The sequence below is a fragment of the Microtus pennsylvanicus genome, chromosome 16, assembly GCF_037038515.1.
Source record: "Microtus pennsylvanicus isolate mMicPen1 chromosome 16, mMicPen1.hap1, whole genome shotgun sequence".
NCBI classification, from domain to species: domain Eukaryota; kingdom Metazoa; phylum Chordata; class Mammalia; order Rodentia; family Cricetidae; genus Microtus; species Microtus pennsylvanicus.
The window spans coordinates 2,362,710-2,387,815 of NC_134594.1; the positions used below are offsets into that span (position 1 = coordinate 2,362,710).

The window sequence follows — 25,106 nt, forward strand, 5'->3', positions numbered from 1 at the left end:
AAGTGTGTTACAGTGCTGCTCTGCTCCAGTCTGCTCCAGCAAAAGTTGTTACAACCGGGCTCCATTTCCTGCAAAAAAAAAGGTCACACCACACAACAAATCTCAGTCAAGAGACATACTGGAAAGAAAGAATTCAGAAGGGTGGCTGCCTCTGGTGAGAAATAGCCCATAATAAAATTTTTAACTTTGTATTTGTCGGCTCTTCTGACATTTATTCTTCATGTAAATAAGCAAAAGTCTTGTGGATTGAGCCATTTGACTCCTTAATTAGTAGCTATTGAACTTTCCTGAAATGCTTTAAGCAAAATGTCTATGAGACAAACAGGCAGCTGGATTAGCCTTATGCCAGCACCAAGAACGCCTCCAGCTAACTATGCAAAAGATGGAAGCTGACTGTCCTGGTGCTCCGAAGCACAGCCTCAGCCAGTGCTGTTAGAGACTGTCTACAACAGACTTGTAATCACAAGCCTCAGTGAATTGTGTCCACCTTGACCAGAGACGAAACAATTTTCTGGTGCAAGAATGACTCTGACTGGTTATAAAATGAGACCGTGATTCGTTCATAAGACTATCGTCGTTGTAATTGGCCCAATACTTATAGTTGGTCCAAACTAAGTGACCAAATGACTGTGATTGGTCCATACACTCTGTAAAAGAGTCATCTGGATTAACTCTTCTGAGCTGTGTCTCCTGAGCTGCTTAGGCCCATTAGTTTCTCTACAGTAGGGTTTTCTTGACTGCTTTAGTAATATGAACTGCCTAGGGGAATAGTAACGTAGTGATAAAGTTTATTACAATGCCTGCTGGCAAGCTGAAATACTGATGCAGTTGTGCTGACCATAGGCCTGATCCTGCGGGCTCAAATACTGCGTTTCATCCTTTGGATCTGGTGACACTGGTGTAAGGCTCCAGAATAGCCCAGCTCGTATTCTGTACCATGTTTCCAATCGTCAGGCTCTGGCTTCAACTCAGAGTATCAGAAAACTACTGTTTGAGTGCTGCAGATCCCGCTGGAGATCCCTTCTGGCCACAGCAAATTCCTGAGTATTATTGACTATGCCCTTTATCCAGAACTTAGGGCCCTACCAGGTCCTCCCTCTGAGGATCAAACCCTTGGCCCTGACTCTTTGACAGTGCTCTAGACATCTCTTGGTGTGCCTGGCCTGTATGTTTGCTTCTCTAGTTCTTTACAGGCTTTATCAGTTCACTTCCATATCATCCCTTTTTCTGAGCTTTCCCCTTTCTCTTCTTTCCCACCCTGGCTTATCTGAGTGTGTTCAGTTACCATGATGGGGAATATTTTTTTTACCTATGCAAAGATGTGTTGCATTTGTTTAACTATGTGAAGATGTGTTGCTCTTTTACCTTACCTGCCTAAGATACCTGATTTGTCTAATAAAAAGCTGAATGGTCAGTAGTGAGAGAGGAGATAGGCAAACTTCCAGGCAGGGAGAATAAGGAGGAGGAGGAATTTAGGCTCGAGAAGAAAGAAAAAAGACACAACAGGGAGATGTCGGGGGCAAGACAGACACATGGAGAAAGCAGGAACGTAGGACAAACAGAAGGAAACCAAGGTTAAAAAGCCGTGAGGCAAAGCATAGATGAAGAGAAACAGACTAAATTAAAGCTAAAAGAGCTAGTGTGACAAGCCTAAGCTATGACTGAGCATTCATAATTAATGTCTTTGTGTCTTTATTTGGCAGCTGGTTGGTGGCCCAAAGAAAATTCCAGCTACATTATCATGTTTCCAAGCACTGGGCTCTGGTTTCTTGTTTTCTTTTACAATTTAGTAGCAGCTAACAGGAAAATGTGAGTTACCTGTTTATAAGGGATTGCATCTGCAATCTGGGTTAGAAGCATTTCTCTGTCTAATAATAGGCCAGTGTAGAGAGTAGTAGCTAGTTGATACCATTAGATGGAGGGAGGGAGTAAGGAAGGGAGCAAAGGAGGAAGGGGGAGAGAGAGAGAGAGAGAGAGAGAGAGAGAGAGAGAGAGAGAGAGAGAGAGAGAGAGAGAGAGAGAAGAAAGAATGAAAGGAAAGGAAAGAAACCCAACTATATCAAATTCACTTATCAAATGCTAAGTAATATTGCTGCTAAGTTCAGTTTTCCAAAGAGTACTTTAGTGGAGTGCATCTGATTCATACCAAGTAATTGACTGGAATAGACTAAACCCTCAGAAGCACTAATGTCTGAGAGGAAAGTAAAGTGTTGTTTGCTTTATTTTCCTAGAAGTTAAATACCGTGGGAGATGGAAGGTTGCAAGCAAATTTGTGCAGGTCAATTAACTTTTTAAATTTATTTACAAGGCTGAGTAAATTCTTATTAAGTATTTTATCTAAGGAGTTCAAAATGAACTAAATTTAATGTTTGGTAACAAGCATTTTTATTCCAGTTCATAAAATAAGCAAGTTCAAGCAACAACTGTGTCTGTCAATTGTTTCATTTCTTCATGCAAGTCTGCTGAGGACCAGAAATGACATTACCATCCCAATTCTTGGAAGTCACAAAGCAAGACCTCAGTAAATGAGCATATATGTGAGATATACACAAATTAGCTTAGCTTTTATAGTAATTGAGAAGTGGTGCTAAGTCATACTGACAAATATGTTTAAATACTTTTAAATTTGTAATTATTTATTCTTTCTCCATACGTGTGTACATTTTATTATACCTCATCCTTTCTCTCCTACTATTCCCCATTCTTCCCCTCACCTCTCCCACCCAACATCATGTTTTTGATAGTAGGACTGGTAGATGATATAGATAAATATAGATTAGACATAGATATAGATAGACATAGGTACTGCTGTGGGATCCTTTTGGAATAATCAACCCGACGCCAAGGAAAGTAGAAGAGAGGAGATGTCACTAGTGGACCTAAGCCAAGATAGTTCCTAAAGAACTTCCACCTCAGGTGCAGTTTGCTTTCTCATTTTCTGCTCTAGAACCACAAAGAGGGGAGGGCTACCATGCAGGCTATTACAGAAGTGCATATGACATTCAGGAGATTTTAAGGGCAATGACCCAGAGCTTCATCAATTTCTCTCTCTCATTCTCTCCCATGTAGCCTGTGAAGTCATACTCGGCAAATAGCCTGTATGAGCAATGCTTTAAGTAAATTGCTGTGTGAGCTCCTTCTGCCCCTTCAGCCGATAGCCTTTAAGATACCAGCCCACTTGGGCGTGGTCTCTTTTGCTTTAAAAAGTAGCTGTAACCCTGCTCTCGCTTTTTTGCCTCCAGCTCCCGCTTCCAGCTGCTAGACTCTGCTCCCATTCACTCACGACAGTGACCTGTAGATTTTCCCCTTACATAAATAGCTCTTTTATTAATCATAATTCCATACTGGTATGAGACTGTTTTGTGACTTACGCCTTCAGTAAATCACTAAATAAATCAGTATCAAATAGTTGAGCCTTTTCACCTTATTTTTACTTCAGTTATCATAAACTAAAACATTTTAATCCTGCTTTGGCAGCTCACACTTATAACTGCAGTGCGTAGGATGATGAGGCAGGAGGATCATCCACATTGTGAGACCAGGCTGGATTACATGGTGAGATCTATGTCCTTCTTACTACAGTGTCAACTCAAAAACAGGTTTTAAATGCTTTTAAAGGATGTGTTGCTGTTTAACAGCTCAAGTGTTTTATTTATCTCATATTCTCTTTCCCTGCATAAACAGGAATTCATTCACTAGTCAAAGGAAATCTAATGACTGCTTGTGCAGGCAAAGTGCATTTAAAAGGTAAGAATTACAGTCTATTATCACTATTAAGTTAGATCTTTATTTTCACTTCAGCCATATCTTCCAATCTCAGCTGTGTAAAGTGACTCCATCCCACTGGTAGCACAGTGTTTCCCCAGTGCAGTCATGTTGTTTACAGTAGTGAAAATAATTTCTCACTACAAACACTATGCCTGTGTCATTTACTATAGACTCTGTATGCCAACCTCATTCAACTCCTGAAAGCCTCAATACAAAGCACATTGTTAAGTCCACCTGTGAGGGTGGTCTTGGATGATATTAACATCCGAGGAAAGCAAGCCCTCATCCCGCCAAATGAAGCTCTGGATGTAGTGTGCAGGCTGGTCCTCCCAGGAGGCAGGGGCAACTCCCTTGCCTGAGCACAATTTCGTGCATGTATGTATCAGTCTTGGCAGCAACAATGGCATGGCAGATACTGGATAGCTGAAGCAAAAGAAATTCTCTTTTAGTGGATCTGGGGGCCAAGAAAGAGCTATCCAAGTACTGTAATAGTCAACGAGGCTGAGGATTGGTACAGAGAGTAGTTCTCCTGGGTCTTCAAGTGTCGAGAACAGAAAAACCGATGTCTATTGCTTTTTTAATGAGTGTCAGCTCCATCCATTAGGGCTCAGCCCTTATGGTCCAATTCCCTGCCTGTATGGTGGTGCCCTGTTTCAAATCCTCCAACACTGGCGATTCCATATACAAAAGTGCAAGCAGGGACTTTCTTCTTAGGTTCTTCAAGATGCACTATCTTGAAGTGCCTATGCCAGTCTAATGATTACATTTGGTTCCTCTATTTATCCACAAAAGAAGGAATGAGTTCTTCAGGTCATATGCAAAGTGTCATTTGAATACCACGGAACCAAACTGTCTCTCAGTTTAAGGGAAATGATGATTTGAAATGAGGTACTGGATGATAAGTCATCCAGTGTCTTTGCTTCTCTGAAATGTCCTCATCAAGCTTGGTGTCCCTCACTCTCATGATAAACTGTTTCTTTTTGAATTGCAAGATTAACCTAGAGAGACAAAGCCCAGAGCTCCCCAATACTGCATTCTGATTTCATCTAAGTGAAAATGAGGGTTTACTGGAAACTCACAGCACCCTCAGCCCCCCACCCCCCACATGCTGTCCTCTGGCTAACACATGAGATCCAGGCACAGTCCCCCTGGATACTGTCCCCATGGGATCTCTAATGACCAGAACAGGATATAGATTTTATGTCTATGTGAAAGATAACCAGTCTGGCCTCGCATGCTGTTCCATGCTGAAGAACCGGCTGACATAACATAACTTTGGCTATTATTTCCCCAGCCTTCTTGAGCTCTGTCTTAAATAGCTTCCCTAGCCTCCCAGGCAGTGCTATTTTAAATAATATGGTGTCAGCACTTCTGTGATAGATACCAGCTGCCATGCATTAAAAAAAAAAAAAGCTAAAAAACCTAACTGGTTTTCAAATGAACACTGTCTCAGGCTGCAAATACTTTTAATGAAATATTTAAACAAAATTCCTCTCCAGATGAAACAATTTAGTAACTTCTCTTTAAAAAAATAAACATTTGGAAGACTAACCCAGAAAGATGAAACAACTGGAATTGTTTTGCATGTATTTTGAAGTACCAAAGGGTGTAGGGAAAAGTTTGCTATTCTGTATGTGACCAGAGTTGCAGGGCAGCTGTAAATCAGATAAGTACCCTAAGGTTTCACAGAGGTAATTCATTTAATTTTAAGAGAACATGGGGAGAAAAGGCAGGAAAAATGCACACTTAGCAAGCAGGAGGGCAAAGGATGTGGACAGCGTAGGACCACACATTACCATTTCAAGCAAGCGAAGTGCTGAGCGTGATAATTCAGACGGAGGAAAGAACACCATCAGCAGGAATGTGTCTACGTCTGACAGATGGAGGCATCGTTGCCTTCCTTCAAAGACACACACAGAGAAGGGCGAGCAAAGAAAGAGCTTCACTGGAGTGTGCCCATCAGAGCCTGGCAGGCCACTGCTGTGTCTAGAGGCCCCTCAAAGAGCACTGAGGACAGGAGCTGTCCACGCTAATCTCAGCCCCGCCCAACAGCAGGAATGCCCACTTGCTCATTTAAGGCTACCCAACACCAGCTCTAGACTTTCGGGTATCATTACATCAGCAGTTAGAGGTTTGTTTAATTTGCTTATCTGGACTTGATTTAATTTTGGCAAGTGATATTTATCCAGAAAATTGTTTGTTTCCTTTAAGTTTTCCAATTTTGAAATATGACCTGATGATTCTCTTTTTTCTTCTGTGTCTGCTGTTATGTCCCCTTTTTCATTTCTGAACTTGTTAACTTGGATATTCTCACTTTCCTTTTTGGTTAGTTTGGAAAAAGGTTTGTCTATTTTGTTGATTTTTCTGGAAGAACCAACTCTTTGCCTCATTGATTCTTTGTATATTGCTAGACATGGGTGTTGAAGGGAAAAGGTAAAGAGCAGGCTAGCCAAGCCAGGAGCCTCATGGGTAATACACATGAGGTAGGTGGCTTGCACTTTAAATTAGTTTTAATCTTTTCAGATATGCATTTTAAAGAAAGCATCAGTGTCTTTTTAAGGAATATGTTTATGTGGCATTTACCACATGTCCTACAGCCTTGAGCTACCAACTGGGAATAATCCTGTAAGCTAAGAGGGAGATGTCTTCTTCTGAGAGAGTTAAGAGGCGCGCATTTGACACTGGATACATAGCCTGTGGAGTACTCATATAAGCATTACAAATTAGCATTGCTGAAGAAAATCAACATTAATAGCATTTTTAGTAAATCTCTTCATACAATTATTTTTTTCCTGACTTGCAAGGTACAGAATGTTCAGCCTGATAAAGCAAAGTCTTTTCAGTGTAGTTTTCTCATTCTTAAGATAGGAAAGACATCTATAGAGCAGTTTTGGTCATCGTTTTATTTATATATTTATTTTTGCTTTTACATCCCAATCCAAGTTTCCCAGTCCTCCTCTCCTCCTAGCTATTCCCTCCCATCTTCTTCAGCGCCCCCCCCATCCACCCCTGCTCCTCAGTTACTCTTCAGATACAGGCAGGCCTCCCATGAGTATCAGCTAGCTATATATCAGGTTGCAATGAGACTAGGTACCTTCTCTTCTATTAAGGCAGAATGAGGCCATCCAGTATGAGGAATGGGTCCCATGAGCAGGTAACAGAGTCAGAGTCAGTCCCTGTTCTCACTGTTAGGAGTATCATGAGAAGACCAAGCTACACAACTGTAATGTATATGTAGAGGGCCTAACAGAGTTCCACAAAGATTCCTTGGTTGTCAGTTATGTCTCTGTGAGCCCAGGTTAGTTAGTGCTATGGGTTTTCTTGTGGTTCCCTTGTCCCCACTAGTTCCTACAATTTCTCCTCTGCCTCTTTCCCAGGATTCCCCGAGCTCTACCTAATGTTTTTATTTCTATCACTTTTCTAGAACAGAGTCTGTTAAGGTTTCTGTTGTTGTAAAGAGACACCATGACCTCAGCAACTCTTGCAAAGGAAAACATTAAGTTGAAGTAGCAACTTAGAGTTTCAGAGGTTTAGTCCACTGACATCAAGGGGGGACATGCCAACATGCAGGTAGGCACAGTGCTGCAGAGGTAGCTGAGAGTTCTATATCTTGCACAGGCAGCAGTAAGTGGTCTGTCTCACTGGGCATGGCTTGAGCACATCTGAGACCTCAGAGTTTACAACCACAGTGACACACTTCTGTAAACAAGCCATGCCTACTCATAATGTCATTCCCTTTGGGAGCCATTTTCTTTTAAACCACCACAAACAGTTTTTAAATATTGAACTTTGTGAAATACATTTCATTCTTAAGTCACAAAACAAATAAGACTAGACTTTTTAAAACTTTTCTTTGATACCAACTTATATAAAACTTAACTATATAGACCTGAGAAATTAGTGTAATCTCTCATATTTTTTATTTTGTGCATGTGAGTGTACCTATATATATATATATATTATTTTCCCTATATAAAATTATATTTCCTTAATTAAGTTTTTCTTTCCTAAAAACCATAAGAATTTCTGATACCATGTAATAAATTTATAATCATAAAGCAGCCTATATAAATTACATGTTTTAATAAAATATAGCTAAGAACATGCTAAGATAAACTAGTGGGGAAAACAAAAGCCTGTAAACTAAAAGCCAAGCAAAACAAACCCCCAGCAATAGTGGAGCCACAAAAGAGATTTAACAAATATGTATTTCACATCTGCTATGTGCCAGGTGTTTAAAATACAAGCCTGTTATAATAGCATTTTAGGGAAGAATTAATTATCTTTGTGTAAAAAGTGTTTCTGCTAAGAGAGATAAAGATCATCCATGGTGAATGAGGCTGTGGAGGCCAAATCTCTCTCACAGTTTGTTTCCTGTAATACCATGCAGTTTCAAAACCTTAAAAAAAATGGCCTCTGTTTGACATCCAATGAAACAATTTGAATTTTAAATGTACCATCCATAATAATTTCATGAAAATATCTAGAATACCATCCCTCCAGTGTGTAGTTCTATTAAGTGAAACCAAACTCAAACTCATTTTTAGCTTTTTTTTTTTACATTGGAGTGTTTTTTTTTTTTTGTAAATTGTCCCATCCTTTAAGTGTGTTACACTTTATATGAGATGTTGATCGATATAACCTTATATTTTATGGTCCTTTTAATTAAGTGGTATTCCACTGCAGTTGGCTGCCATTTCTTCGGAATCTGACCCCTATTCTCACTTTCTTACATTCCTTCTTTGTTTCTCCAATTCTTATGCCTCATGTCTCTTACGTTGGTTTATTTTTTTGTGTGGACTTGTGTCAAGGAAAAGTATGATGTAGGCTGTTACCTATGGCTGATGACATCAGTATCAACACTTATAGCACTCAAGTCCCTTGGTCAACCACAGTTTAAAATGATAAGTCCCTTTACAATCAACAGTGGTAAATTGGAAAATCCAGCTGCCCACAACACAGAAAATAAATAACCAGTGTGGGTTTAGCCTTACACAAGACATTTTGCCCACCCCTTCAATGACTCAGGAAACACTTTGAAAGGGGAGTTGGAAGACAGGGTGAAAGGCTATGAACCTCCGTTTCCTAGACATGGTGCACCTACTGTGATAGTTAACTCATAGCTGTAGTTACCCTGGCTAGGACCACTGAACTCCAGCCTTCTCAGCTGTCAGTCAAGTCAGGGTTAGTGTGAGGGACTGCAAACAGTCTGGGGTGGAGGGAGGCACCACTAACTGGCTCTGGTATCTGTTGAGCCACCCTGCCTTCAAAGACTAGCTCCAAATCTGTACCCCAAGAGATGTCATTGGTTAACCTTTCTGGATCACAGAAGAAAACAAATACGTATGACAACAGGAAAGAAATTTGTCAGGAGAGAAGAGGGAGAGAGGTAGCAGCTAGAAAAGAGGTGAAAATGATCACTATACAAAGTACACATAATAAATTTAAACAAATTTATAATTAAAAATTAAAACTAAATTTAAACAAACATGGAAAAATTAAAGGAAATTCAAAATATATAAATTAAGAGTAATTTTGCTATTGCTAAAACTGGTTGAATTTTGATCTCAAATAGTTAAATGATGGTAACTTTTTTAAAAAAATTGAATATCCAGGAGTTCAAAATTATGAAAACCACGTCAAAACTAACAACTGATCAGAAGCTTTTCCTTTCTCAAGATTAAAGGAGCTGCTTAGTTCAAATGTCTTAAGAGGACTGCCATGTGTGGCCATAAGTAGTTGTAGCTGTGATTGGGATCCCTGTGCATGCTGGACCAGACTGTTCTCTGATCCTCACAAGGATGCCTGAATGTAGATTTCTACGATGAGCATTAGTGAACTCCAGCTGTTTTCAGAGATCCAAAAGTATCATAGTGTGCACTAACTAGACCAGCCCAGCAAAGTTAGCAAAAGAGAAGTAGGTAGGATATCCCAGTTGGCAACGCTGATGGAAACCCTCTGCTCTGTCAGAGTTCATGTCAGTACACAGAATTCCAGAGGCCGCACTGGCACCCAGAACTCCAGTGAAGGTATACTGCTAGATAAGGAGACACGCTGACCACCAGAACTAGAGGCCACTCAAGACAGAAGATCAGAGTGGAAACAGGAACCAATGGGAAAACACCCATCCAATAATGACAAACTCAGAAATCAGTACCTGAACCTATGATGCCTAGATGTCACCATAAAGGAGCTTCTGCTCACTATCAGCAAACAGAGCCTACCAGAGAAAAGATGATTACCAAGAAGTTGTGCTTAACTCTGTTCTTATCTGTCTTGAATCCTTTCTTTCTTTTTTTTTTTAAAGCCTTCTCAGGTTTTATGTGGAAATTCTTGCCAAACATTTGGGCACCTTTTGTGGACAGAAGTTTCTGTCTTGTCTTGTACCATTCTCAAAGAAACACACAGAGACTTATATTGATTATAAATTGTTTGGCCTATTAATTTAGGATTATTATTAACTAGTTCTTGCAACTTGAATTAACCCACAATTCTTATCTCTGTTTAGCAGCATGACTTGCTGCCTTTTCTTAGTAAGACTTTCTCATCTTGCTTACTCTGTGTCTGACTGATGACTCTGTCTCTGCCTTTCCTCTTCCCAGAATTCTCCTAATCTGGTTGTCCTTCCTATATTTTTTGGGGGTGGCTACTAGTGTTTAATTAAACTAATACAAGTGACAAATCTTTACAGTGTACAAGAGCATTATCCCACAGCAGAAAAACAAGCTCCATATGGAGTGTCTTCAGTGCCCATTATCTTCCCAGGAGTAGATGTGTACCGCCAGGAGCAGTCATTTCTTTTGTTGACATAATTATAAGTTATTAAAATATTTAAATGTGATAATCTGTAGGTCTTTGAAGTGTTTGAAGATTATCTATTTATATGGAATACATCTTTGTACACCTAGAAAACCTAACATAACTATATTTATGACAAACATGGGTGACTATTAACCTGTAATTCTTAATAACCTATATAGCTTAATGACTAAGGCTTCACATTATAAAAATAAACAATCTGTTCCCACAACACCAAACATTAACAAAGATTGAAATTAATGTATTGACTATATGTTATTTAGTTCAGAAAGTACAAGAGGAAACAGAAGACCAGTAATTTAACGGAGTTGTAGAGTATTTACAAGGCAATAGCAAAATTGTGTTCAATCCTCAGAATAGCTACATAAATAATTAGCTTTTTTGTGTAACTAAAAGATTTCCAATAGAAAGAAGAGATCGATGTAGAAATTCTTGGAGACATTGAAGAAGCTATAGCTTACCCCATTATTACAAAGAAACATGAAATTTTATTTTAGGGAAACTTTTAAAAATCGTAGTCTTTTAAGAGATTAAAACTCCTCCTGTTACCACTAAAGTCTTTGAGGATACACAGTGTCTGGGCTTCCACATGTGGCCATGGTGGTATCAAAGGGTCATGCTGCTGCTGGGGCCATAATGATCCTATGACCCTGGACCATCTTGGCCTGAGCTTAGGTTCATGTTTGGGTCTATGGTCTTACTATAGCCAAGATCTTTGTTTATTTTCATTGCCTGGCTTCAAAGGCCACAAGGATGCCTGGGTTCTGAGTCACCACCTGGTGCCATGTTGGAGCCAGAGGACCAGGCTAGTGGTGGGCCCATTTGATCTGAGATTCCTTCACTGCCACACATGGCCATGGTGACAACCAGGTTCGAGCTGCTGCTAGTCATTTCTTGATCTGTGTTCCTGGTGCAGCCGGGGTCTGCGCTTATGTCCATTGTCCATGTTACCATGGGAGGTCATGTGAACCATGTTTTAAACCATGTGTTGAGCCATGGGTTGAAGTAAAAGGGTCATACTGATTTGGCCCCAACCTTTAGTGGCCTTGGGAGAGTTGCCCTCCCCTCACCAGAGAGCTGATTCCACCCCTCACCATCCCTCATAACCCCAGCACAGGAGAGTTGACCTCACTCCTCATAAAATAGCTGCCCCCTTAACTCCTCCACAACTTTAGAAAGCTGGCTTCACGCCTACGACCTATGTTTCACCCCTCACCTAGGTGGTTGGTCCCAGCTACCCAGATTGACCAAGTCAGCTACCACCCAGGTACACATTCAGAGCTTTGAGTTGGCATTCAATCTATGAATGGGTAAAGGGACTGTCCCTACAGAACCATAGTCTCAGAATCTCCATGATTTGGGGAAACAGCAGGATATCTAAGAACAGATTCAGTGAAGATCTAGTGATGATGTTATACGAGAAGCCAAATCTTGATCTTGACCAACAGCACATTATACAAAAACCATTTGCAAGTAAAGTTGTTTGAACAAAAGTATCTGTTGCATGATCCTTTTAACTCCTAATGCCACTAAGAAGAATGAAGAAGTAATGGAGAGATGAGGAAGATGGAGAATTGAAGTGAGGAATTTTTTTTTATTTTTGTTTGCTTTCATTTTTACTTTTTATTTATTTGTTTTTGTTTTGTGTTGTTTGTTTTAATATTCTTTTTCTTTTTAATTTTTATTATTTCTTTTTAAGTTTTCCATTGTGGGGGACACTACAAGGGTGAAATTAGGTACAGAAGGTCAGGGAAATGAATCAGATTGGGGTGCATGATGTGAAATTATCAAAGACTCAATAAAACCTTATTTTTAAAATAAAGACCTGTAAGAACAGTGAGGTCATGGACCCTCACATAATATGATGACGTATTAGTTACAGAACTTCCCAAGAACCAAGTGGACAACAATTGGCCAGTAGACCCCCAGCATTTCTAGACTGACCCTAGCTTCCAGAGACTCCTATTTCACAGTTACCATATTAAATCACTAATGATCTGAGTGAATGATGAATTATTTCTGATTACTTCCTGGTTCTTAAAATGCTCAAAAAATACAAACTGAGCTAACAGCATAAACTGAAAATTATTACTCAAATTTAAACAGGGACAGTTAACATTCAGTGAAGTACCCACAATTCCTTTGGGCACAGGGAGTATATCAGAAGGCACTAAATAAGAAGAAACTTTAAGTGCTGAATGGTAACATTGAAAACATTTGTTAAAGATGTCCTGGGTAAACTGGGAGCATGGGGCCTTGGGAGAGGGTTGAAGGGGAGGGAAGAGGCAGGGAAGGGAGCAGAGAAAAATATAGTGTTCAATAAAAATCAAGACAAAATAGTTTAGAAACAGAAAAGAAGAAAACATTTGTTAAAATGTTAAATGTGTATACTGATCACAACTTTGCCACCAGCAATATGACTTAAAGCATGTCAACTTGAAATTAAATGAGGCTGTATTGAAGTTCCTCCCTATTCTCAACCAAATTAAGCAATTGATGTTATAAAAAATTTAAAATACCATAAGTATATGCTTGGATCTTCACTTCCATGACAAATATTCTAACCTATGTGTTCATCAGTACATGCTTCCAAACTAATAAGAGGATATAAAAATTTAACACAAGCAAAGAAGAGCTATTAGTATATTGTGTGGAACACGCTTCACACCTTCTGTACTTCTGTTAAATATTTATCTGCTAACATCACTATAAGACTTATGAAAAGAACACACATGTTAATACAACATTTCCTTTAAAAGTTAACAAAGAGAAAAATTTCACGTTTTGAGATGCACACAGTTCGGTAAATCTCTGTGATATAAAAGTATAGCTGTGTATTATAACATGAAATACATGTTCAACATATTAAAATACCAGTAGTAGAAACAGATGATTTAACAAGCAGAATTGACTCTTGTCATTTGCAAACTGCTGAAGATTTGCATGTAAAATTTAATATTCTATTTTCTTTTCACCAGGGGCTTTACAGACAAGGGGAGTAAAGCAAAAATGTGAAGACATTGTGGTTTAGGGGATTATTAGACTTTTGGGAACTTGAAAGAATAACATCATTGTATTCCACCACATTTCATTTATACTTCATATCTCAACATAAGAAATATTTCGCAATAATTTTAATGTCTGGTTAAGAGGCTGATTATAAAATATTATTTTTGTAGTATATATTATATACTACATATGCATAGTTTTAAATGTTGTTGAAGCCTTACATCATTTATTATCAGTGAGCAGAAGTTCTAAGCCACTCAGATAATGACACACTTTCTATAAGGGAACTGATATATGGTGTGTGTTTTTCTATGCAAATATATATAAAACAAAGTTTACTAAATAAATTAGAGTTAGTATAATATTTATCTTAAATACTAAACAGAACAGGAATTATATCCTATAAAATTCTATAACAAATGGGTCTGGTTTTTCACTGTTTTGTTCCCTCTTTATATCTCACTGCAGCTTTGATTTCACTGATAAGGAGCCCCCCCCCCCCATGACTTTACTTTTCATATTAAATTGCTGCTCTTGCATTTGGGCCATAATTAAGAAGTGGTACTTGAACAATAATGAAAACAACTAAATCTTGTAATGTTGTGGTAGGAACCCTGAAAGCCATGATAGTGATTGGGTGACTATGACATAGATATCTAACAGAACCAGGAAGAGAAAGGATGAGTCTTACTCCAGAAAATGAAAGTGTGCTTGTATGGCACGATATCCTGCAGTGTTCCGCAGAACAGTCGGAGATGTAAAGCATACTAGTCATTGATTTCTGGAATGTCCTCTTTCAGATTTTCATACCGTAGTAGACTTTGGGCAACTGAAATCATGGAATGAAATTTTATGCAAGTGTGAAGACCCCCAGATACTTAGTTTTTAGGGTAAAATGGGTAAATATAAATCAAAACTGCAAAAAATCATGACTATCAAATAGTATATCCATAGGTCACTTGTGGTGGTAGACTCTGGTAATTCTGGCACTGGGGAAGTAGACACAGGTGATTAGAGGCCATCCACTGTAAATTGCATTGCAAGCTTGAGTTCAACCTTGAATACATGAAATTCCATCAAAAACTCAAATATATCCATTTTAAGAGGATCGTCATGATAAGAAAAATTCAGTCTTATACAAATTAAGCATATATTTAAGAGAAAAATATATCATTTGAAGAGGATTTTAAATCCTCTATGACTTACCTCTTCATTTTATGTTGGAAGATTTAAACTAGGAATGTATTAAAAATGAGTAGTATCACATGCCCCTGCTTTCTACACCTCAGTTTATACCGAAAGGACCCTGAGTCACCCACAAAGTGGAGATAATTGCATATCAATGTTTATTGCTGCTCAACTCACAGTAGCCAAGAAAGAGAAACAGCCTAAATATGCATCAGTAGATAGCAGGGGAAATGGTCTATACACAGTGGGATTTTATTCAGTTATGAAGAAAAATGAAATATGACATTCTCTGGAAAATGAACATAACTGGAAATTATTAAGAGAAATGACCCAGACTCAGAATGAGAAAGACGATGATTTCATTCAGATGTCAACCATGGATTTAAAGTTTTATGTATTCATGTAGATCATGAAAAGTATAAGAGAGTTTTTTTAAGGAAGGGGAAGAGATAATGGAATAATAAATATGTAATTTCAAAGCAGAATAGGAGTGAATGTGACCAACAATAAGAAGGAACAGGGATGGCAGAGGGAAGTGAGAGAGAAGGATCAATGTTTTAAACAAATACATGTGAAAATATCATAATGAAAACCATTACTTTGAATGCTACTTAAGTAAATACAATTTAAAATGAAATGAAAAAGCTGTCATTTTCCCATTCAACAGTCCCTTTTTATAGATAATTGACTGAGAGCAAGGGATCTTGTCTAGATTGGCAGATGATACTGCATTTCTGTATCTGCCTATCCTCCTGTCGCTTGATTCTCATCCTGCATCAGTCGCAGACACGTTGCTGGGCTCTGTGGCAAGTTCAGTTTTCCAAGAATATCATGTGGCTGTTGATTTCTTTATTGCTGTGACAAATACATGATCAAACCACTTAATAAAGAAAGGGTTGGTTTTAACCTAGACTTCATGGGGATTTCGTGCCTCATGACAGGGAAAGCCCAGCTGTAGTGGGAGATTACTCATCACATTGAACCCTCAGTGCAGTTGGATGAATGCTGGTACTTCACCCTCTCTCTCTTTTTATCCAGTCCATCATCTATTCTATGAAATGCTGCTGACCACACTCCAAGTGTGTCTTTCTCTTTCATTTACCTAATCTACATGTTTCCTCATATAAACTATTCAGGGGTTGTTCACTTCTCAGTTCTATATCAGTCAAACTGACAAGGTAGATAGGCAGTCACATTTTGTTACTAATATTCCTGTTTTTTTTTTTTTTTTAGTTCTGGTAACACAATCATAAAAAAAATCTTTAAATTAAAATTAATTTACTAAATGGAGCATGATGGGACCTAGGTAACACTGTGATTTGTTGTGTGCCTATATACATACACACATACAACTACACAAACTAGATTCTGATTAAGAAGGTCTTTCGAATGTCCAGCTCCTAATTATCCTAAGTCTCACTTCCTCAGAAGAGACCTTTCTGAGGTGGCTCATAATATCATACTCTTCTCTCTGTTCTGCATTGATGCTTTGTTGTCTTTGAACCAATCTCTTACCTGAGTTCCTTCCAAACAAAGTGCCATAAATATAATGTTTTAGGAATTTTATGAAATTTCCCTTCAAGCAGCATGTACTAGAGACTCTCTGTATTCGTCGCCTTATTTGAAGCCCTAATTTCTGAACCAGAAATGCTAGATCAGAAGCCAAAGAATGAGCAAAGATGCTTCCTGGTTCTCTCTTATTGTTTGTAATAGATTACTGAATTCCAGCATTTCTGCACAAGCAGATTTAGAACACAAGTGGTCCTCCTAACCTGTAACATCGTCAATACAATAATGAATACAAAGGCAACTGATAGCTTTAACTATTTTTTATTTTGCTGTTAAAAAAAAATCTTAGCCAGAATTCTAACCTCTGTAACAGCCCATAAACAACATACAGCATTTTCCTTCTGCTAATTTTCCTTAATTAGTTTACTTTAATCATCCTATAGCTGAAGCAAAACTTTTTTCTCATCTTGTTTTCCCAATTCTTTTCATCCTGAAGACAAAGTGTTGTGGAATATTACTATAACTCTGTAAAGGTATATTGCATTTGTTTATGCTGTTTGTTTAATTATATATAGATATGGTGCTCTTTTGTCTTGCCTAACTAAGGCACCTGATTAATCTTATTTTAAAAAAAAAAAACTGAACACCGAATAAATAGCTAGGCAGTAGAGAGATAAGCAGGGCTGGCAAGTAGGAGGAATCTAGGTGCAGGAGAAGAGAGAGAAGAAACAAGAGAGAGAGAGAGGGGATGATGAGAGGGGTCAGGTAACCAGGAACAGAGTAGGACACACAGAATGAAAGAAATTTAAAAAGCCCCAAGGCAAAGTGTCAATAAGAGAAACAGGTCAGTGTAAGTTGTAAGAGCTAATGGGACAAGCATAAGCTAAGGATTAGCATTCAAGTCCCTCATGATGTGGGAGCTGGTGTCTTGTCCCCAAAATCCTACGACAATGAAGAGTCAATGTAATTGGCTATGGCTACATTAATATTTAATTTATTATTTCCAAAATATTATCCAAAATGTCAATGACTATTTTTTAATCTTTCCTTCAATATGGAACTTATGATTTGAATTTACAGAAGCAAAATTTAGGATTTCAATCCAGTGTCATAATATTTCATCTGGAGAACATGGCTCAGTGATTATGATCACTTGTTGTTCTTGCAGAGGTGCTCAGTTTGGTTGCCATCATCCACCTATAATTCCAGTTTTAGCGGTTCCAATGACCTCTTCCACTTTCAATAGGCATTTACAGATAGATGAGTAGGTACACATAAATAAAAGCAAATAAGGTTTTAAAACCCAAAGTTCATGAAGCTAGTTACACCTTATTATATGCGAACAACACCTCAATAGGATACTTTAAAAAAATATCAAAAATTATACAACAAAATGTTTTCTCACTATGAAAATATATATTATATATATTTTTTCTGCTAATTCTATTATTGCTGAACCTATTGTTAGTACATAATGAAAACACTGACTATTCTATGAACTTAAAAATGCTTATAAGGGGCTCTTATGCTCAAAGTCCAGAGATGATTCAATGTCAGAAATACTGGGCTTCAGTGTGAAATAAGCTTCCAGGTCTATCCTAAATCTAACCTAAAATGGGAACAGATATCACCTGTGACACTTTAATTATTTTGGGGCAATCCTGTCTGTGTGAAAATCTGCCCTATGGAAACAACTAGAGGAATACGGACTGTATTTTCTGGAGTCACATATAAGAGTTTCTTGGGTCTGGACCAACAACTTTCAGCTAAGATTCATGTTCAGTCTCCTGAATAGAAACAAGGACTCACTAAGCAATCATGGGAAAGCATGGAGATTTTAAGATTTTTCAGAGGGAAAAAGCAGGAAGACTGGGAAAATTCATTTGGTATACATTTGATTAAACCCCTAAAACTGATGTCTTTTCCAGTAAAAAAAAAATTACCAATGTTAAACTGATGTTGAAAATATGCAAGGAACAAGGTGATGTGGTCTGTGGGAAACAGTTTTATAAAGCGAATCTTTTCTCATTGATTAATCTAACTTGATTAATAAACCACCAATTGGGGAAAAAGTGAAGCCACAAAGAGACATGATTATTGTCCTAAAAGTGGGAAGTGGGAGAAGTAGTGTGATAAGTTGAGCTATCATAGGTATCTATATTAATCACTTGTCGAAGACTTGGCACAAGTCAACTGTGTTCACCCATAAAGTTCTCTTCAAATAAGATGAGTTACCTTTGAAAATAAGCATTTTCTATGATAGAAATAAAATGACAGCTATTAATTGACAAAAATTTTTACTCTTGACTCTTTTATCAAATATAGGCCAATATTAATATTTAGCAAAGGAAAATGCTAAGATGGAAAACAAAGCAATTGTTACAAAAGAGCATTTAAAAACTTTCAGTAACCATTTGAAACATGGTTTGAAGACTTGATACACTGTATTAATTAGTATAATACATTATTAATATTCACTGTAAGGTCTGTGGGGAAAATGCCACATATTTAATATTGGTATAAGAATTAGTTTTATTTAATTTTGTGGCATTCTTGAGTGACACTTTCAACTAAGTATCCTGCCTCCATCATTTGTCAGCCCTATGATCTGAACAGAATATGTAAAATATCTGTCATTCCTAACCACTGCAATGTGATTAATTAATAACAATACTTCATTAATAACAGACATACTAACTAATAACAGATAAAATCTCTGTGGTAATTTCGGGATTATAATGGATACAAATTAAATAGTTCATAAAGTAAATCCAAAAACATTTGGTGTCCCCCAAATTTTAATTATTAAAAAAGTAAGGGATTAAAAAGAAGGATCATCAATTAAGATCATTTTTTGGTCTTACACAGAACGTAAGTAGGGTTTCCAGCATCAACACAGCACTGCTTACATCCACCTGGAATTCAGTGTCAGGTGATTCCATGCATTCAACTGAGTCCTGCAGGCATTGTAATTCATGCGGTTCACATACATATCCTTAGGCATAAATGCATCCAACACATGCATGTATACACACACACACATAAATAAATAAAATTTCAAAATAATATTCAACACTTGATACATAATTCTTTCACAAAAACTTTATGGTTTTAACAGCAAAGGAGAAAGGAAACTATGATTGGACTTCAACTAGATCACCACAGTCCGTAAAGCTCCGTGTTCATATTCCATTACATTCAGCACTGTGTCCTGGAGAAATTTTGCTTATTTTCTTTTAAATAGTATCTCTCTGTGATAATCAGACTGGCCTCCAACTCACCATCTATACTGAGGAGAATTGAAAGGCTTGTAAGGAACATGTAGTGAATCTCTCTCTTTATATTACAAAAACTCAGCTACTCCAGGGTCTCTGGGAGATGCTCTTTCACCCATCCTGTTGTATACTGTGTTGATAAAGTCTTAGGATTTGCTATACCAGACTCCATTCTCTTTGTCACCTTCAGTTAATTCTTTCTGTGCATTGCTACATTTTATCCCATCTGTGCTTTGTCTGCTTTGTTAAATCACCAACAACAAGAGAGTTGATCACTGTATTACTTATTTGTGATTCCCTTGTTTGTGATGTTGATAAAAAAATACATAGTAAAATTCTGTTAAATTGTTTGCTTAAACATCAAACAGTGAACTATTTTATGCCCAGATCTTTTAGACTTTAATGGATCTGGAACAACACTATTCTTGCTCATGTAACTCAGCCTATATCAGTTTGGTTCAGCTTTTATTAAACCAACAAGCCATAGAATGTAGTGTTTTTATTTAATTTATGAATAAAGTCATGTCAGCATCAAAAAGACATGATAAAAAATACTTAACAGATACTAATGCAAAAAGTTTTACATGCCAGATACGATGTTTCCAGTAACTTATATCTTATTAAACACCCAAAGAAATAACAATATTGTTGTTATTCAAGCTTATACTTGCCTATAGACACTGCTCATACTGTGGAACAACTTAACAAGGGAAGCAACAGAACAAGCCCACACAGACAGTGTGGAAACCATTAAATCCCTGGCGATGCTGAAAGTGCTTTTGTCTTAAGTGTCTGGTTGAGAATTTTACCACAGGCAGACATGCTTATAAATTAACATACTCTCACATATTTTAAAACTAACTTACTAATAAACACTGCCAGTGCATAAATGATTAGCTAATCTACTACTGTTCAGATTATTGTATTTGTATTTTAATGCTTGATTATTTCTGCTTACATTCTTATAAACTGGATTCTAGCTGGGTGAGTTCATAGAAGCCATATAAATTCTCTGTTCCTATTTCTCTTTCTGGTAAATGAACATAAAAGTACTTGCTTTGTTCTGTCTTTCAATGTAGCTGAAATAACCCACTTGGCTGTTGAATTTTTTTAATATTAATGACTATATAAATGCTTCAAAATATTATTGCTATCAATACTATTATTGCTGGAGAGATGACTTAGCAGTTAACAGCACTTGCTGCTCTTATAGAGTACCTGTGTTAATTTCCCAGGCATTCACATGATGACTACAGACAGAGCTAACTCCAGTGTGAGGAAATCCAGTGCCTTCTCCTGGCCATACATCCCATGTAGGCAAATCTCTCATACATTTAAAATAAAATAACTATTTTTTAAAAAGGAAGCCATGATTCTCAAAAGAATCTTCATAGAGATATATAAGTTTAATTCCATATTAATGTCTTTGGAGATAGGATTTCCAGAGATGACTTGGCTGAATGGGTAAATAATAGATGAATTTCAGGGGGTGATAATCCACTGGTTCTCAACCTTCCTAACATGTGACCCTTTAATACAGTTCCTCATGTTGTAGTGACCTCCAGCTATAAAATTATTCTGTTGCTACTCCACAAGTGTAATTTTTCTACTGTTATGAATTATAATATAAAAACTGGATATGCAGGTATCTGACATGTGAGCCTTGTGAAATAGTCATTAACCCCCCTCAAATAATTCAACCATAGGTTAAGAATCCTTGGGATAGGCAAGCACTTACTGCATGCAAACCAGCAGATGGGTACTAAGAATTCAACAAGAAGAATACTGATTTTACAGGGAGTGATGTGGAATATGATAAATGAAAAGGACTTTGGGCATTAAGAAGAAAGCAATGTGGGAAACCTGGTGAAGAGAGAAGGGGCATGAAAGAAAGATTACTGTATAGGAGGGTGTTAAAAATAATTCTAATACTTTTATTAGGTGGTGGTGAACCCCTTTAATCCCAGCACTCAGGAGGCAGAGACAGGCAGATCTCTGTGAGTTCAAGGCCAGCCTTGTCTATTCAATTCAATATTGGAGACTAGTGAGAAACTTGAAAAGAAAGGATGTTATAATCCATCATGCCATAATTACAGAGTTTGAATGGATCTACCTATGTGGAAAGAGGGGAGAGAAGTGATTTTATTTAAAAGGTTATCTTTGAAAAGGATGTCCAAACACATCTATTTTTTATAATTCTCTTGACTTTGAGCTGACACCATCTCAGGGATATTGATATATGTAAGTTACTGAATGAGCAAAATTCATAGGAAGACATCAAGGCTAATAAATCATATTAATTTAGTATTAGGAATTCTCTGCACAACAGACTTATGGAGATTAGCGTGAAGACCCTATGCTTTATGGTGCACTCCTACACTTGTGGTCTACTAAAGCAACTATCTCTTCTTTGAAATGCCTTTGAATCCATAATACAGACAATATTGGACATTCTCTGAGTCCCTTGTTCCTTCTCATGGTTTACCATACACACTTACTCATACACATACAACACAGCTCTACCCAAGGTGCATAAATCTCTTATAATGTGAATCAAACCGTAATCACAAAGAACTGCTCTGCCCCTTGGTGTTCCGTGAGTCTGCTGCATGTGTCCTTCAGAAAAAGCTTTCTACTTTATTTCTTCCTAGTATTTGCCTCCGTAAGATTTCATGTGCTATCTCTTCTTAGAGATGAAGTGTTCCTCATTTCTACGGCCTGAACAAAATCATCTCATTAGTGATCTAGTTCATTTGTCTTTAACACTCCAAACCATATTAAAATTTTCCTCTGATCGCCACATTTTCATGATCATATCATTCATGTGAATATATATCAAATGTCTATTTCTTTTATTACATCAAATCTAATAAATGTGGGTTTGCATTATCTACAGATCAGTAATATTGGGCCAATTACTGAAACACATGGAAGGAGTTTGAGGCTGTAGCTCCAGTTAGTAAGGAGGAGAGGGAAGGCAGACACAGAGAGAATGTGTCTAGAACAGCTCTATAAGAACATGTATGAAAGGGTGAATGACTTCTCTATTGAAGGCAAATATTCCATGGGACCTGGATAAAATTAACACACCCAGGGAATTCTCTGGTGGTAGAGATAAAGGAGAAGATTAAAGCAATATCACAGAAGACTTTAAGTGATGCTACGCTAAGCAACCCCAGAGGATAAGAGGCAGTAGAAGTTAAAATGAGAATTTTTAATTGCTGCAGTATTATTATACACATTCCTGAGATTGATCCCTTTAGTATCTCATAAGTAGAATAAGACATTTATGGAAATATTGAGACCATGAGAAATTTGAAGTGACATAGAAATATTTCAGAGCTAAAATATTTGTATCACGTTTGTAGAGAATTCATTAATTTTAGACACTGACTATGTAAGTGTGGAAATAAATAATAGCTATTTTTGTATGTGTGCTCTTTTTCTGAAAAGTATATAAATTCATCTGTCAGTCCATAAAACACATGCCCACTTCTATCATTATAATTTTAGAGTTGTAAATTAATCTTCCTCTCACCCAGAAGAGAGAGCACTTGTATATGGTGATGGGTTCCCAAAGCTGTTCATTCAAAGCAATTGGGTTGACAGTCATTCATACTAAAAATACTCTTCTTTTGCATAGTTGTGACCTAAAATTTTCTTAAGAATAGAGATTGCTAACCATGGATGGTTTCTTGCTCCTTTTTTGTTTTGTTTTGATCTCACAAAAAGATTATCAATGAGCATAAATATTAGCTATATGAATGGATTTTAAATGAATAAAACCACAAAACAATTAACTACTACAACATGTACTTCATTGTACTCTTTGGAAATTAGAAAGAGGAGAGAGTCATCTTAAAGCAGATGTGGCTATTAGTAGAATTGTTGTTGTTATTTATGACATTTTGTTTGTCAATTCACTGGAAATTGATATTTAAGAGACAGCAGGCTAGTCTTCCTGGTTAATGGGATGACCTGAGTTCCCCTTTCCATCCCTACAGCACTATTCCCTTCTTGCCGTTTAAAGACATGGCAGCCCTCCTGTAATCTTCAACTTCGATATTCTCTTGCTCTTTCTTAGTATTTGCCATTAAATTCCTTCCTTTGTCTCATGTTTTGATATATGATATCATTACTGTTTCTGTGGTAAGTTTTGGGGTGAATTTCATTTCTAAACATACCATCTTTCTTTGAATTAAAAATTGATACTGAAGCTGAGGGTTATTCCTATAAGGGTTTCCCCCATTTACATTATGGCAGTGACATCATTTATCCCTCAGCTCAGTGTTAACGCTTCCCAGGCTTCTTCACCCACATCTTACATTATAGTAATCAGCAAAGTCTGTATACTCCACTCCCCAGCATTATCCTCCAGCTCAGAAGTACAACTCTGTTCCACACCACTGCCATGTTTGTAAAAGAAAGGGGAAGAACAAAGGAGTTAATTAATGTTCTATGCTTCATTTTTGGCTAGGAGAATAAAAGCAAACCACAGGGGGCTGTCAAGTCTTCTCAGCAATTCATTCTCAACAGATCACTGTCTTCTCTTAGAATGGACTCAAGTTCCATTTCCAGCCCCCATAGGGATACACGGCTGCTCACAATTATCTACCTCTCTTTCCAGAGTGTCCAATTCCCTCATCTGACTCTGTGGGCACCAGCCACACATGTAGTATAGAAACATACATGTGGTTAAACACTTATACACACACACATAAGATAAAAAAATTAAAGGAATCACTGGTGGACTATTATGTAAACTTGAAATGTAAATGTTAAAATTATAGAATACATTAATACAAAGAGTACATTATTAACAAACCAACCACAGTCAAAAATGTAATATGGAATTAATATCTTGTATCATCCACATGTTAGTTAAGCAGGTATTATCTAATGTCTATTGTGGGTATCATTCATGAGTAAGTAAACAGGTCATTTTGATGAAGTTCTTTTTTTTCATCTTTTTTTTTCCAGAAATTTTCAACCAGTATTGCTTCTATTATCTATTAGATCTTCTGCTTTCCAAGATGAATTAATAAAGCTTAATCCCAATGACGTCATTATGATTAAGCTTTTAAGTACTTCACTAATAAATGGTCACCGAAAACCACTTATTCAGCTTAACTTTCTGAGCAGTCACCTTTTCCTATTTCAATTTATTTTTAATTCCTTAAAATATGTATATTTACATTGCAGGAAGCATCAAAAACATATAGAAGTTAATAAATAGACACACCAAAATGACCAGATTTCAAACTTTAACTCTTTATCACTAAAATTTTCTTCTAATTCTGCATGTGAACATAATCTTTTGAATCTTTAAATCAATAAACAAAGATGAAATCATTAGCCATCACTACTCTTTTATACCCTCACTATTAATGGTGCACCTTCTTTACAAAAACATGTCAAGATCAGCCAATAGGTCAGGCTCATGGCATCTGAATTCCACTTTGTGAAGTGCAGGGTTTTCTAATGAGTCTATTTTTTCATGACTCTCTTTTAAGTTAGCCCAAACTCATTCTTAATTTA

At 37.1% G+C, this 25,106-nt stretch overlaps 1 protein-coding gene across 2 annotated transcripts in view; it reads right to left on the minus strand.

Moving 5' to 3' along the window:
- Positions 1-25,106, minus strand: part of Naaladl2 (N-acetylated alpha-linked acidic dipeptidase like 2) — a 1,054,557-nt gene that overhangs the window by 169,158 nt on the left and 860,293 nt on the right. The gene's annotated exons all lie outside the window — the stretch shown is intronic.